The 16804-nt window shown below is 37.4% G+C and overlaps 1 long non-coding RNA gene across 1 annotated transcript in view; it reads right to left on the minus strand.

Annotated features, from left to right (window-relative positions):
• Positions 1-9911, minus strand: part of LOC136358475 (uncharacterized) — a 134031-nt gene extending 124120 nt beyond the window's left edge. The window contains exon 1 of the long non-coding RNA XR_010743112.1: positions 9900-9911. This is a non-coding gene — a long non-coding RNA (uncharacterized lncRNA). The remainder of the gene's footprint in view (positions 1-9899) is intronic.
• Between the last annotated feature and the right edge of the window lie 6893 nt (positions 9912-16804).

Consider the following 16804-nt stretch of genomic DNA (forward strand, 5'->3'; position numbering starts at 1 on the left):
CATTAAATTGTGTGCTCTTTCTTTCTTTCTCTCTTTATTCTTCGGAACTAATAATACAGCCCCTAGAAGTTCATTAATGCTGGCATGTCTCTTTGCTTCACTTTTGTAATGCATGAGAACACAAGCTTTAAATAAAATCTTTGTGAAGCACTTGCACTTGTCTGAAGATAAAAAGCATGTTCCTACATTTGCATTACAAAGAAACCCATATAAGCATCTTCCTTTTCTGGCACGCTCCTTCCTCTGGGCTTGTATCTGATGGAAAAGCCATTTCCAGCTAATCATTCTGAAAGCCTGTCATTTGTGTCTGTAATGAGGGGAAAGAGTTTTTAGCCTTGATTTTCAGTGGGCATTAGGCAGCAGTATTTGTTGCAATTCTATGAGATAGTGCAATACACAGAAACATTTCCAGGACCTCTAAACTCTTTGTGCTCTGTGCACAGAGAATTTCTGTTCCAACGAGTGACAATGAATAGATCAGGATTCCTAGGAGGGGGAAAACAGGTGTCAGAAAGGGGTGGATTTTACATAACGTGTTTCTAATGCCAAAGTTTGTTTCCAATCATGTTAGTAGAATATTGGGATCTTCCTTCTTATGGCAGGGAAGTGACTTTGGGTAATTCCATGACTTTGGGTCATCCGGAGTAACTGGTCGCCTGGAGGTGATGCTGGATAGCCCAATGTGGGTGGTCCTGCTTGAGCAAGGGGGGCACACAAGATAAGCTCCAGAAATCCCTTCCAACCTCAGGTATTCTGTGAAACATGTCAGAGTTGTCTGGAACGATTCATGTTCCTGACAGCAGGCATTTAGTGACATTTCAAACTCTGTGTTAACAAGTCTGGGATCCAGCTGTTCATTTCTTAAAAGCAGAAGCTTTTCTTTTGATCCTATGTTAAATCTTTGTCTGTTGTGCTAACAAATTAATACTTTTATAGTCTAAAATGGGACTGTAATACCTCCTAAATATCAGGAAATAAGACAGTAGTCGTGGTAGTACACACACCGGTATTGCACCAAACCTCTGAGAACAACCTCTGTTAGAGGTCAGTGTCTATAGCCTTGCAAAAAATTAAGACTTGCAGAGTGACTCTAGCCCTTCAGAAAAGAATTATTGTGATGAAAAGGATCTTGACTTGCAGCCTTTGGACAGGGACAGATGAGAAGACTATAAATTTGGGTGGGAGGGGTGAGAAAAGCATCCTAGAACTTACCTGTCCAGTACAGCATAAAGTACATGCCGGTGTACATGAAGGGCATCCACCTGGCATATCCTAAATTGGAGATACCTCTTGGAACACTGAAGCTGCCCTCAGCTGCTTGTACTTTTAAAGGGACTGCCAAGAGGATCAGCTGTGCTTTGAGATATGTGATTTTCAGGATTAAGAGAGATTTTGATCACCACAGAACAGAGGAACACAGCTTAGCTGGAAGAAGGGCTGTCAAGGTCATAGCATTTCCCAAGATTGCAGCACAATCCGGCTGTGTTTGTTTTAGATCATTCAATTTACCAAAACAGCAGTCACCTAATTTAGTCCTCCTGGCTGCAGAAAACCCTGCAGTGCCCAGAGGCTGCAACCAGCCGTGGTAATAAAGCTGCCTGAACACATCCTTCAAGGTGTGCAGCCAGCTCATCTTTGAAAGGTGCCCATGTGTAGTATCATGGCACAGCTCATACTTTTCATATTTAATAATTTCATTACTAATTAAAATGGCCATTACTACAGTGTGAGAGGAAATTATGATTACTAAAGGCTAATGTCATTGCTGCTTTTACTGTGCCTTGAATTGCTACAGTTTTTCCTAGGTATTTAATTATACTGATAAGTAACAATACAATTACATTTAATAATGTATGTGTAACTGTGCTTATTTGTCCCTCTGTGAGGCCAGAAACTGTCTACAACAATGAGACAGGGAGAGTCAGATATATTAAATCCACTATGGTTTTTCTGTTTTGCATGGTCTTCTGCTTTCTGCTTCTCTTATGCTGGGTCAGCCTAGAGGTGAAGCTCCAAGGACAAATGCACATGATGAAAAGCCCGTGATGTATTTGTGAGTCAAAAATACTGTTTAGGTGTCATGACAGCCTTTCTTAGGGATTGGGAAAATTCCTCCTATATATTTTCCTCATCTCTTATCATCTATAGAGTGAATTTCAGCCAGGATTAAAAATCACTTGAATCTTATGAAAACTTAGGAAATCAATGATAAACCAGGTGACTGTTGCACTTTTTCTTTCTTAATTAATTGTTATTGAACTGGCACAAAGTAAAATGTCATGCGTAAATGCTCTCTTTGTTCTCTGTTCTCTCTGGCTGTGGACTGCACTCTGTGCTTGGTGAGGCCTGAACCAAAAAACCTAGGTGATTGGCAGCTGGTCACTTTTAGGCATTGCTGAGGTCTAGATTAAAGATGGAATTTGTGTTAGTCATTAGCCCAGATTCAAGTATTCCTACTAGTAATGCAGCCAGGTCATAGCTGGCAGACATAAAAAACTGTTTTCAGCACCACCTTGCTCCTAAGGGATCTGTGCAGTAAAAACAAGACAGATTCATTTTCTTGGTGAGGGAGGAGATATGCTATGTGTAGCTCTGATACCTGACCTGGAAGTACTTTGAGAGTTTTGCAGACCATAGTGAAACACAGACCTCATAATATCAACTAAATGTATGTGGAAAGAACAGCAGGCTCTAACGTATATGACCCAAAATTTCACATCTAGACACAGGTACTCTACAGTGCAAACACTAAAGGCATACTAAAATTAGAGCTGGGCAATGTTAAAAAAAAGCCATGCTGGTATGTGTGCACATGCTCAAGATGTGGTTTTTTGAGTGTGGAATCAGCACTACACTGGAGAGTCCCAGAGATCCCAGAGATATTACTACAACTGTGAGCAGTATTGGGAGTTAAATGACTGGAAAATTGTTTTGGGCCATAATAGCAAGCACTACACCACAGCTGGCCAAAGAACAGTTAACAAGGTTTTGATTGAATATTTATGCTAATAATTTGTGCCTAGAAGAATGAATGCATATGAGTAGATATCATAGGTTGTTATTTTCTGTTTTTATGTGTTTTATTATAAGGATTCCATATAGTATATGAAGTAAAGGATTGAGACACATATAAGACCTGAGCAGAAGTCACAGAAGCTGATGGAAAAACCTTAATGGTTTACACAGAACTGTGAATCAAATGGTATTGCATGAAGCCACTTTCCATGTAGGAAGCTCCTCTTCTTAGGACAAATTAGTACTGAAAGGAGCTTTGGAGAGCAAGGACAGTTAACATTCAGTGGAATTGTACATACAGCAGTCTCCAAGCAAGCCCTTCGGAAAGTGTGTGTGGAGTGATTGAAATTCCAAAAGATTGGAAATGGACAAAGATAGATCCTTGCTTAAAAAGATTGGGAGTGACTGGGATGTTTAAGTATTATTGCCTGGAGAAATACTGGAACATCAATCTATTGGCAAACCTTTAGGGGCTGAGAAATATCCAGCATGTCTTTGTCATGAGGAAGTCATATAAAACTACCTTGTGTGACAGATAACAGGGCCTTTACAGACAAGTAGATACTGTATATCTGCAGGTTATTGACACTGTCTTCAACAACAGTCACATAAACAAGTTTAGAGAAAATAGTTGCACAAGTGGGAGTAATAATTATGGGTCACAAGTAAACTGAAAAGATACTATCAAGTGGCATCCCCTGTGGTTTTTTATGTTTGATGTTATCCAGTGTTTTCATGAATTGATAGGACAATGAAAAAGACAAGCCTGCTGTATTTAACTTCTGTCTAGGGAGGAGACATGGTGAAAGCACAATGAAAGATGGATTTAAAACTAAGAAAAGATCATGGTAATTTGCATTAATGAGTTAAAATAAATAGGGTACTGCTTAATAAGGACAAGAAAGAGGTATGCTTCAGTAAGAATTCCCAGCTACACAGAAATGGACTGAAGAATAACTGGCATTGAGGTAAAGGGAATGGCAAACTGAAAGTAATCCGGCATAGTTTACTGAGGTGAAAGTATCATATTCAATGTGAGGATGTATAATCATAAATGTTATGGACAAAATGTTCAAAGTAATCATCCCAATGCTGTCAGTTCTAGTCTGGACTACACCAGACTTCACCAGACTACACTGTGTTCACTTTTATCCATAATGTTTTAAGGGAGATGTGGATTGCCTGAAGAAGATCTAGAAGGAAATAAGAGTTATCTGAGAGTTAGGATCTTGGAGGAGAGGCTGTAAACATTGAATTAGAAACAGAATAGGTCAGCATCTATTTGGGATCATATTTGTATTTTCATCCTAATTTGGGGAAGTAGAAGACTTCTTGACTGGATGCTGTATTTTCTATGATCTTAAATTAATGACAGATTGATTTTATGTAGGATTTACAGAGTTAGATACACCACATATGTGTATCTGTGTCTTTTGTAATGTTGGAGAATCTTCATACTACTACAAAAAATTCACCAGTGACACTTCCATCCATTTTAATAGCTCATTTCTTTTACATTTCTTACAGCAACACAAACACCTATAGAAACAAATAAGAAGGGAGGTAGGAAATTTCCTTTTCTTCTGAGAAAGTTTAAGTTCATACGACAAAAAGCAGGAAAGTTCTGTTTTGACTAACATGTTATGATGAAAAATAATCTTTCATCAGAAATGACCAATCTTGTTTTGCTTTGGCAGGTAGATGATGGAATGAACCTTAACAATAAATGTATTCCATGACTGTAGACCATAATTAAGAAGAAAATTAACAAAAACCCTGCAAGCCAAATTACAGGAGACAGATTGATTACAGTTTCCTTTCCAGGGAATTTTAATTTTTTGATTCCTACTGAGAGAGCTGAGGAATCATGAAGGGCTAGCTGTGTTAAATTCTTCTTTTAGCTGACTAAGTTGCAAAAAGAGAATACAGATTAGAATACAGATTATGTGAAAATTTTGAAATAATTTCATTACGTGGTTGCCCTTCCTGGAGTTATTCCAGGGAGCCCTGTGGCTTTTCATGATCAGCAGAGAGAGAAGAGGAAGATCTCCAGGCTGAACTAGAGTGAGCAGATGCCCTCCCTCTGGTGTTTAATTTAATTAATTGATGTTTATTGAAATAAAGCCAATTAACCTGGCTTATCTCTTTATCAATCATGCTTCTGCTTCCATTATTCAGTTGGAGAAATGGCATAATATATTTTATGGCAGACAGCAGGAGCAATTAAACCCAACCTGTGCTGCTTTGCCTGCAGCAGGGTTTTCAAGGGAAGAGGAAAACAGATGTGATGTAGGATAAAGCCATCAGGCTTTTTATTCTAACTATTTTCTGCCTCTGAATCCCTGTAATTCTTTTTAATTTAAGAATGGGGAGTAGCGAAGGCATCATACAGTTAGCAGTTCTTGTTTAGGGTCACAGTGAGCTAACCCTGATTTGTGGACTCCTTAGTCTCAGACACCTGTTTTGGATAGAAGGAAGCAGAAACATAATCCAGTGACAGGAGCTGTCAAACATGATGTGCACTGAAATCAGCTGCATGTGCAACCATCAAATAAGTGATTTGTCATGGGTATCATAAACAATTGCTAAAGAAGTCCACACTTCATGGAACCTGGAATCCATGGAACCTGGTACTCCAAAATACTCCATTTTGATTTTCCATTACTTACATCCAACAGAATTTTTTTTCCCTGTGCCTCATTTAGACACTCTGATGAATAAGGTCATGATAAAGTGAAAATTTCCACTATATAGAAGGACAACCAAGATTATTTAAATCTAGTTTCACCTTAGTTCAACATTATTGTGGCTATTTATGTGCCTTATGCTCCTCTTCATGTGTACCTGGATGGAAAACCTTTGGGTTTGGTTTGTGCCTGGGGATTTTACTGTTCATCATGGTTTAACCCAAGCCATTGACTGAGTACCAGGCAATCAATCACTCACTCCCCTTACTCCCATACTGGGAAGGAGAATCAGAAATAAATGATAGACCTCATGGACTGAGATGAGAATGATTTAATAATTGAAACTAATAATAATAAAAATATTAATAGTGGTAATAGCAATAACAAAAAACAACAATAACAATAGGAATGATAATGACAATGACAATAATGAGAGAGAGTAACAAAATCCAAGAGAACCAAGTGATGGACAGTGCAATTGCTCACCACCCAGTGACTGACACCCAGCCCATACCCAAACCATGATCAGCCCCTTTCTCAGTGACTGCCCCAGTTACTGGGCGTGGCATTCTATGGTATGGAGTATCCCTTGGCCATTATATGATCCTGTGATAGATCTGAAGGAGAGGTGGGAAGAGGGACACTTTCTTTCCTTTGTTTAAAACAATTGTAACTCTCTTGGGATGAAACTTTCTGTATTTGTGTATTTAGGACGTAGTTTAGTGATGCTGTACTCACCGGTCCTGGTAGCAGCTATTTGCTCTGGGAACCTCAGTGCATGATATTGTGATTCATGATAATCCCAAGATGCACACAAAAATTACACAATGATATTTTTGCCTAGAGAGTAACCATTGACTAAACATTGAAACAACCACTAAAACCTGATGGAAAAAAAATTGCTTTCTGGTCTTAAATCTTGTACATGGATATCTGTGCCTTTCCAGAATGCTCCTTTAGGAAAACTTGAACTTCTTCACAGCAGAAAAGACTTTTTTTTTTTTTTTTTTTTTTTTTTTTTTTACTTATAGGTAATTCAATCCTTTCATTTTGATTCATTGAGATATTTCTGGATTAGTCAACTGTTTTGCACTTGTCACTTTGACAGGACACCCTGACCTTTCTGAAAAAGAATACTAAGAATAATAAGAGAGCAAGAAAAAACAACAAAAACCAAATAGCTTCTTCCTGCTAATGCCATTTGAGATGATTTAAGATTGCTTTTCATCATATTACCAACATTCAGTGTTTTTGTTTGTTTTTGTTTTCATTCTCATGCTAATTTTCATTTAAAAAGATAAAAAATAGTGGGTTTTTATGTGTTTGATTTTTTTAAAAAAATTATCATTGCTAGGGATGTATTAAGGAGTAACCCACAATTTATGCGATTTCCATAAAGCACTCACTGTACACAGATTAAAACCGTAAATCAGCTAGTACCTTTTGTAAAAATTCATTGCTAGCATATCAAGTATGCCAGTTAAATTAAAGCTGATCTTCTAGGTTTCCTGTGAAAAATGGTTGAGACATTTAAAATATGGCTATAATTTTCTGCAGTTTCTTGTATTAGTTATGGAAGCTTTGTTTGAAATGACCATTTTGAAACTCTTCTAGGTTACTTTGTTTAAAGTTTTTAAAGAAAAAAATTGTAAAGGCAAAAATAATATGACTGAAAAGCACAGGTCCCATTAAAGACTCAGAATTTCCTTTGTAGTGACTAGCATAAGTAAGTGCATTTTCCACTTGGAGCAAATAGTCAAGACTGGTTAAATCTGAAAGTACAAGACTTCAGACAATTCAATATACCAGACGAGTTGTAAGATTTTGCCCTTTATACACATCTAGTAGGTGTTCATTATGCAGCCATAGCACATTTTAGTACAGGCTTTAGCCATAGTACAGGCTTTTTAATCAGTTGAAATCCAGAAACATAAGAAATAAAAGTGATGGCTTTTGTTTTACTGGTAGTTTATTCTTTTTATGCTGTAACCTAAGCATCTAAGACAAACATTAAGTAATTGTTAATACTGGTAGGGTCTGGATCCCCCAAAAGGGGAAGATCAGCATACAGAGATCATCAAGGAAATAAAAACCTAGAATGAGACATTTAGAAACTGGTATGTAACAGAAACCCCCTAAAATATCACATGATGTAATATATGATAAGCATATTGTTGGAAAGATAAAACTGTTGAAACTCCACATTTGCCTTATCTTCATCATCCATTCCTTTAAGTCTACGGAAATCATAAGTAGGGAAAAATCAACTTTCTGTCCATCTCTGTAATGGAGTCTATGACACAGCTACACTCAAGAGCTGTGGGAAGCCTGAGGAGGAGGAGATTTTGACTCAGACAAAGTTAGGCTGTCTGAGATCTACTTCAGATGTGTAGTAATTCTCTTACTAGGAAAGTTGTGCAAGCCCAGTCAAAACTCAATTGCTTCTTGGGAGAATCAGTGAGAACACAATGCAAAAGGGTCTTAGCCTTTCTCCTTCTCAGTAGGACTGGCTTTTCTTCAAGACATTTTGGGTAAGAGTCTAAAGTATTTGAGAAATGTGCACACAATACCTCAAGGAAGTCTGTGGTAGCTAATGGCATAACCTGTGGACATCTTCACAAAAGTTAACAATTCATATCCAGAAGATGTTTTGCCTCTTTTGCTCTGGGTATGTGTCTTAGACAAAGTGAAAATAGTGTAATAGTGCTGGGGCTTTTTTTTTGTTTCTTTGGAGAAGGGATTTTGTGAAAAAAGCAACCAACTTCAGATGCTTCAAACTTATATAGGCTTCTATAAAATCCTCCCTTTGGTAGGCTGCAGCTTACAGTTTGGATATAACAATGGGAAAAACTGCTGCATGACTCCTTTGGCACAAGTTTTTGAGATAATTTATTCATGCCTACTAATACATCTTGCTAAACATGAGGAACACTCTATTTTATCTATTTTATAAGGCAGAGCCATGTTTCAGTCATTGGAATGTTACCATAACTTTCATAAAAATGCAAAGAAAATATTTCAGGTTTTTCACTAAAAGTTCCTGGGAGAATGTGATGATACATTTGTCTTCAGAAAGATAAAAATCAAATGAACATGCACAGTCATCCAGTAAAGGGAACATTTTGTGACTGCATCTTGTTTTTTGATACATTTCATACAAGGCAAAAAGGCTTATACAGAGCCACAAATCTACCCTGAAGAAATTTGAAATATAACCTGCATAAAAAGTGATTTCACAGATTTCAGAAATTGCAGCAAGAGATTAGCAGTGCACAGTACAATGGAATGATTACATGTCTCACAAAAGAGGGAAGTGAACGCATCTGATAGACAGAATGGCAGAATGAGGGAGCTGAAGTGTTGAATAGAGAATCTATACCATCCCCCAGCCTGACACAACTGTGAGATTATCCTCTGTGTGGAGGTGTTTTATCTTAAATCCACTTGGTGATGATGGGGTTTCAACATCCACCATTAGAAAATCACTGTATTTTTCCACTGGTAAAATAGGAAGATTCTCTTTGCATTTCTCTCATTAATATCATCTTCAGAAACCTATGGCTTTTTCCTATTGGTAGTTATATCTCTGTCTCTATTACACTTTTGCACACACATCTTGTTCTCATTTCTTTTACATTCCTGTTCTCCACCAAGTGTTACATGTTAAGAATAGTGCTTTGGTTCCTTTCTTTTTTAATATTGACTTGCTGATAGATTGTGATCTCACTGCAGTCAGTGCTAGGGTTCCAGCTGACTCTGAAAGTGGAACAGAGCCTTGTAAATTACTTATAATCAGATTGATTTAAAGACCAATTTTCAGCAGTCTAAGGTCCCTAGCTGAACCATATTTTCCTGAAGTGAAAGCAGAGTACAGCACAATGCTGTACTTTTCTGAGGTTTTAATATTAAGTGTTAAATTACAAATTACTGGACCCTGTGCATTTTGTAGAATATGACCATCCCTGAACCACATTAATGGTATCTGATTTATTTCAATAGAATATCTGAAAAGTCTGGCTACTGATCATATAGATATGTAAACTTGTCTTTTGTTCTTGGTGAATTGAAAATCTGGCTGAGAGAAAAATTTTAGGAAAACTATTAAAATATTAACATGTCAGCATGAGGATATTGTCAGTGTGAAGACACACGTATTTACAGCACTGACAGCATATAATACATGATGTAGAAGATTACCAGCACTTTATTCTCTGGTATCTTAGTTAGGATCAAAATTGGTAATTTAATTTTTGAGTATCTTCCTAGCTTGATTCTTCTTGCTCTGTCATGTCTCCATGCTTCAAGTCTCAAGTAAATCAAAAGAAAATGGCCAAAGAAATACCTGGTATTTTAAGTTCAATTTTTTCTTTAGTTATGACTTATAAAATGAGTAGCTTTTAAAATTCTTACAGTTCTTGAAGGAAAATGTTTCTGCTAGCCACTTGAGTGTTTCTCAAAGAGGTTTGTACAGAAGCAGGCACCTGTCACAATAGTTTTAGAATGAATGTCCACAGCTATCAGATTTAGCACTGAAGCAATCAAAGCTGAGTGCAACAGGGAAATGAACCCAGAGGGAGAATGGGGTGAGATTATCACCGCTCTTGCCTCCACATTATCATCTCAATCAGGGTTGCACAGAAGGCTCATGGTGTTTTACTAAAGAATGTTGGTTTCCATCCCAAGTTTGAGTAACCTTGGATGATATCCCTTGAAGATAATTGTAGTAGATCAACTGTCAGAAAGTCCTCAAAATAGAAAAATTTCAAGATCACCAAATCTGGCCTTCAATGATTATCGGTAAATTTGTTATCTACCCATTCAACAACATGATTTAACTGCATCTTAAAATTATTAGTTTTGTCTCTATTCTTGCTACGGAAAGACTGTTTCAGAATTTTGCTGGAAACCTAATTTTTAGCTTAGCCAATTTACATCAATTTTTTGTGCTTTAACTTAAAAAGTTAACTTGTTACTTTAACAGAAATAGCTTCTCTCCTTCATGAATATTTACTTTGTGTATTTTCAGCATTTCTCAAACTCTCAGAGGAAGCTGAGGCTAGGAGATGCCATGGAAGTTCATTCAATTCAGCCTCATGTTCAGTAAAGCTAAAGGAACTAAACACGTCTTGTCAGTCTCAATTTGTCCTAGTAGCTCTTTTCAGACTGGCCTTTAATTTCAGCTTCCTTGGATATACTCCAAAAACTGTATCTGTGTTTCCCATGTCCACACTGCGATGATGTCTTGCAGTCCCATTATAACTGACTAACACATCCACTTCTCAATCTTTTCCTTTGTGCTCGCTGACACCTTGCTTACAGCAGAAGCTCTGTTACTCTGAGGGCATGGCATGCAGTGGGGGCTGTTTCATCTTCTACCTGAAACCACCACTCAACCTAACTCCTCCTATTTCTCACTTCCTCTGTGATTGCAGTGCCTCTCAAACACAGCCCAGTAAGGGTGGTTCGACATAGTGGCTAGGGACAAAATCTTCCAAGATCTGCACTCAACTTTACTACTATTTCAATGAACGTTTTCAGGCAAAAGGGTGCTGCCCTACTGTAAATCACATTCATTTAGCTACTCTTTCTAAAGTGTTTCTGACAATTGGTGTTGATGCCTTGGGAAGGCTAACCTAAAACAGAGACAAACAGAGCTAAAAAACAATGTAGGCCATTTATTGAAAGGCCTCCAGGATCCACCTTGGGCAGGACAGGAGCCTGGCCAGGGCTAAACACAAGATAGACCCAAAATGGTCACAAAATGGATGACCAGTCACGAGATCTGACATTTTTATAAGTTTTGGTCCATTTGCATATTGGAGTTTAATTATCCAATTATAGCTTCAGGTTGTGAGGTCTCATCCTTCTTGTTTTCTCTCTTCAATCCATCATTGTTTATGCTGTTGGGCTGAAAGTTGTCCTTGGTCCTCAGCAGGAAAAGAATTTGTTTTGTCTACCTACCCTGTGAAGAGAGTTTACTGGCACTTAATATGTGACTCAGAACTACACCCCTCGGTGGCACAGAATCTGCAAATATGAAAGCTAAAGCTTAAGGGAAACTTCTTAAACATGAAGTGTTGATGAAAAAACTTCAACTGGATCATGGAGGTGTTATTTTCTTCGACTAAGTGTAATGATAACTGAAAGTACTGCAACAGTTTTGGCACAGGAAGCTCAAGAGGCTGTATCAAAATGTTGAGTAAGAAACTAAACGGATTCATGGAGCCCTTATTCATAAACGAGATACTAGATATTAGTCTTAGTAGAACAAGTGTGGATACTGGGAAATGCAAAGAGAATGGATTAAATTAAAAGCTCGGGCTTCCTTGCTTTCTGAGAGAGAATTTAGCTAGGTGCACTGGTGGTCTGATCCAGAAGAGCTGTTATACTTTCAGAATTACTTGCAAAACTTCACATTGATAAGAACTGTCAATACAGTTATTCTTAGATAAATGTTAACAGTTGTCTGTCATCCCATTTTTTTTAGTAAAGAACCAAGGTTACAAGAATACATATTTTCCATACCAAAATGATGAAAAATAGGAAAGGGGATGTGACATATTGAATGTAGGGACTTGGATATGTATGTTTAACATATGGAAAGTTGCGTGTGTAAAGAGAAATGTGAAAAATCTCATGTTGAGTACGCTGACCTGTGAGGGTTTTTGGCTTTTGGTTTGGTTTGTTGGTTGGGTTTTGTTTTTTTTTTTAATTTACTTGTCCTCCTACAGATTTTTCAATGGCAATTTATCACCATCTCTGTGACCAAGGCATCAATTTTTGTATCTTGAATTACAACTTAAGTTACAGATGGAAATCTGGTTTTTAGGAGCTGCCAAAAACTTTATGTTTCTGAAGATAATGAGTCAGCCATCCTCCTTGGAAGCAATATACATATTGCTTATGCAAAACTCTATTAATGTTTTTATTATCCATAAAATTGCCTGTTCCTGCATAATTCAGCAATATTTGACCAGATGACCTCCAGCAGCCAAGGTAGCTCTGATGCAGCTGTTATAGCTCTGCTCCATCATACAGATCAAAAGATGCTCTGGCTTAATTCACATCTTCCTGTTCTATTATTTAATACTGTATTGCCTTTCCCCTGATGTAATTAACCTTTCATCTCCAAAAAGTTAGAGAAGACTGCTGGTTCCAGCTAAGTGCACAAGTCTACTTCATCCATGTATTTTTTAATATAGATATATAAAAATATTCTAAAAACTGAGGCAAGAAAGTCTAAAATAAATTTAACTTATTAGGAGGAATGAGTTGAGATGCTATGGCTGGGAAATTGTAGTGGGCACCTGCAGACATTTAATAACATCAAAGCCATCAGTTCTAGTACCAAGAGAAAAAGTTATGGGCAATGGATTTAAGTAAATGGTTTACAAAGAAGTACTTAATTTAAAATAAAGCAAAACAATTGTGAGTCAAACACTGATCATGAAAAGACACTAATTAAGATGTACTAATGATATGAAACTTAATTCTCATGCAATTTATGCTCAATTACTCCTGAACAAATATTTAATTACATTCCCTTTAATACCCTAAAACAATCTTTCCTCCTCTCACACTCTCTCTCTATTTCTAGTTGTTAGGTAGGAATATGTAAGCTCTTAATTGGCAAATAGTAAGAATGACAGGTATTAAGGGAATTGAATGCAGTTATATTTTGGTTCTAAAAAGTTAGAAGGGAAATGCTTTACAAGTGGATGACTTGAGGATTGTGTAGTGTTTTTACAGACTAATTGTATTAATTAATTGAATTAATTAGCAGATGTTTTCAAAGAGCTTTTCAGACAGACATTGCGATGTAAGCACTATGTTGATCTTATTATTGCTGAGTGTGGCAGACTCTTCACTGGGCTGGCAAAACCTTTATCAGGAGTGGTAATGATTCAAGAGAAACTCAGAGAGAAATGTAAATTTCTTACTTCAAGTCCCATTTCTAAAGTAAAACAACTTTATATTATTGTCTCTGTGTTTTTGTGTGTGAAATCCAGTCACCTGATGGAGGTCACTGATAGAATGTCACAGCTACACATTCCCCAGCTCTACACAGATTCCCAGTAGGCACGCACACAGAAACACACGTACAGAACATAGACAACTGGACACACAGATCAGCACAGGCAGGCTAATCAGCCCTGACACAAGCATAAACAACCTCAGCAATCTCCTATCTTCCCCTGTCTGCCTGATCAGCAGGAAGGTCCATGAGTAAGAGATATATGTATTTGTACCAGTATGTCTCCAGCAGCTGACCCCGGGATTCCAGCCTCCCCAAACCCCAGCACCTGGACATAGGAATCCTGGAGGTAGAGAGCTCCTCTGCAGCTGCTGGCAAAGCCCTATTGCTCACTGTGTACAGTCATAACAATGAACTGAACATCAATCTGTATATCAGCAGTCAGTGCCTTTTATTCGCTTTTTCCTGTTTCTGCATGCATGTTCCCAAGTCACATAGATTCATCCCTTCTTCACCTTTGGCTCTTCATCCTAAGCATCTTACAATGGGTCTTATGGAGTCCTGAAATGCTTTTCCCCTGCATCTCATAATGTGTTCCATACTTCTGAGCAGTGACCTCTACAATTTGAAGGGTGATCCAGTGAGATGGGGCACCACCCATTAACTCATCTGGATGGGTGTCACTCCTGGAGTACAGTGGAGCAGCATCTGGGGCCACCCTGACAAGCAACTGAACAGGTGCCTTTGCCTCTGAATGTGTAATCTGGGTTCCAAAATTCTTGTGGTTTATAAAAAAGCATTTTTTATTAAGAGTGGAGAATGTCTTTAACCCAAGGGTTTGTGAAGTCTTCAGATGAACTTTCCAAAGGACATCCAAATTATTAATCTATATGCAGTGTGTCTGAACTCAGCTGGGCATTCTGCATCCAAGAGATTTTTCTTTCATGTTTTTTTATGTATCAGTGTTAATGCATAAAGAATCCAAATGATGCGCTTGGGTTACAAAACTTTTTCACTTCCAAGGTCAGCAGATTGTTTGGCTTTCTCAGATGTATTCACCACATCCTAACACTTCAGCTCAGTTGTTGAAGTCTCAGTTCATTTATTGCTAAAACCTGCTGTAAAATTTCTAACCTGAGAGATAAGATTGAGAACTGGAGGCAGTCTTTACTTGAAACTTGCACCTCTTGGTCACTCAGTTGTCATACATAATAAAGAACCCAGAGTTGCAGAAATGTCCTTCAGAAGACTAAAAATTGAGCTTCATGGTAGAGATGTTCAGGTTGACCTTCAGGAATGAGGCACACGTGTAATGGAACCCACTGCACAAACATAAATTGCAGTCTTGTATAATAACAGTATGTAACAATTTTATACAGTGAAAACAAAAATTTTAGATTTTTTCTTAATAGATTTTTTCCTCTTTCAGTACTACTGTAAAATTAATTCTCAGATAAATTGAATAACAATTCTATTAATATATTTCTATATATGTATACAAATATATGCGTATATAGATAAACAGAGAGGAATTAAGGTTTTTATTTTTTACAAAAGCTAAAGAATAGCTTTGATCTGTAACTATGATCTAAAAAAATATATAATAAAGAGAAAGGAGAAAAAAAAATTCCTTTTCATGTGGGAGGAAGTGTTTGCATATGGCAAAGCAAATCAGAAAGGGCAGCAGAGGCAGCAGACTTTGGGATTTTGTTCATCTCAGCAGGGGAATTCAAACAGGTGGTGTATGATCTTGGAAACTAAGATTTTTTTTTTTTCCCCTGAGACAGTGTTTAATGTTGTTATTACATTTATTCCTATGCAGATTCAAGTTTTGCCCATTTATCTCTGGAGGAATAATTATATAGGTTTGTCCTATAATTTTAATATTCCACCTGTCCTGAAGGAGCTCAGTGGAGGCCTTGGAGTGGACTTAATATTATTCAAAGGAATGAATCCTGCAGTGAAACAAATGCCCTACGGAAATAATTTAAATGGAATTTTTGAAGGTCCAAATGTCCTGTAGGTAACTTTGAAAATCTCCATCCCATCATCTCTAGTGTTGGACAAACAGTTCTTGTAGCACACATGTTTTTATGGGACAATAGGAGACTTGTATCTGGTAAAAATTAAATCGTGGGATTTTTTGCTATCATATTAGCTATTATGCAGAACAACTACATTTGAGAAAGTAAAACATTAAATCTAATTTCAATGACATATTTAATCTGGATTTTTTGCATCTCAGTTTCTGAATATGATGCATTCAACAAGGGAAATGGAAAAGTTTTTTGGTTTTAACTTCAGCTCAGGACAGAGCTCACGTGTAGCATAAGTGGCAAAACCTTCAGTGGCTTTGTACTTTAGTGTCCTGCCAGGAAGATATGAGGTCCTTTTGTGTGTAAAAAGGCTGCTCATGAAAACGTGTCATTGATCTCTGTTCCAGGACATGCCCAGAATATGATGGCTGTGTCCACAAAAAGTGGGAGTAAGGAAAAGAGAGTGGGAGAAGGAAGTTGCTTCCATTGACAGCAAGGGGGAAATGATGTTTAACAAGAACAGAATCAGAAACCAGATTTTTCAGTCAGACCATGGGGATAGGATTAATCTGGACCAATGCTAACATTTGCAACATACATATCCATAGCTGAGCTGGATGTTGCAATTTATCTCCACTGTCACTTGTGTCCAGTGACTGAAGAGACTGTAGGGAAACTGTCTTCAGTGCAGCCATCTGTATTGCAGATGTTGAACATTACATGAGTTGAATACTGTTGTAATTTAAGTCTCTTTTCACAAAACTCAGATGCCTGGTGTCTGGGCAGAGGTAGGGTACAGATAATCTCAAAATAAAAAAGTACAAAATAAAGGACACAGAAGTAAGTGAGGTCATCTAGAGAGGCATAAGAGAGCCATAGACTGAGGTTGATAAAGGATAGGTTTTTAATGAACAGAAAGGAGACTTGTGTTCTTTGTTTAGCTTCTGGATTTTACTGAATTGTGTTAATTTTTGCTTCTCTTGCTCTTTACATGCAGAGCTTTATTGAGCTTCCCGACAGCAAGGCACACAAACTGACTAAATAGAGCCCAGAAGTAGTTTCAATATAGATTCAGCTAGTTTGGGAAAAAT

This window comes from Sylvia atricapilla, chromosome 3 (assembly GCF_009819655.1).
Source record: "Sylvia atricapilla isolate bSylAtr1 chromosome 3, bSylAtr1.pri, whole genome shotgun sequence".
Classification (NCBI taxonomy): Eukaryota; Metazoa; Chordata; class Aves; order Passeriformes; family Sylviidae; genus Sylvia; species Sylvia atricapilla.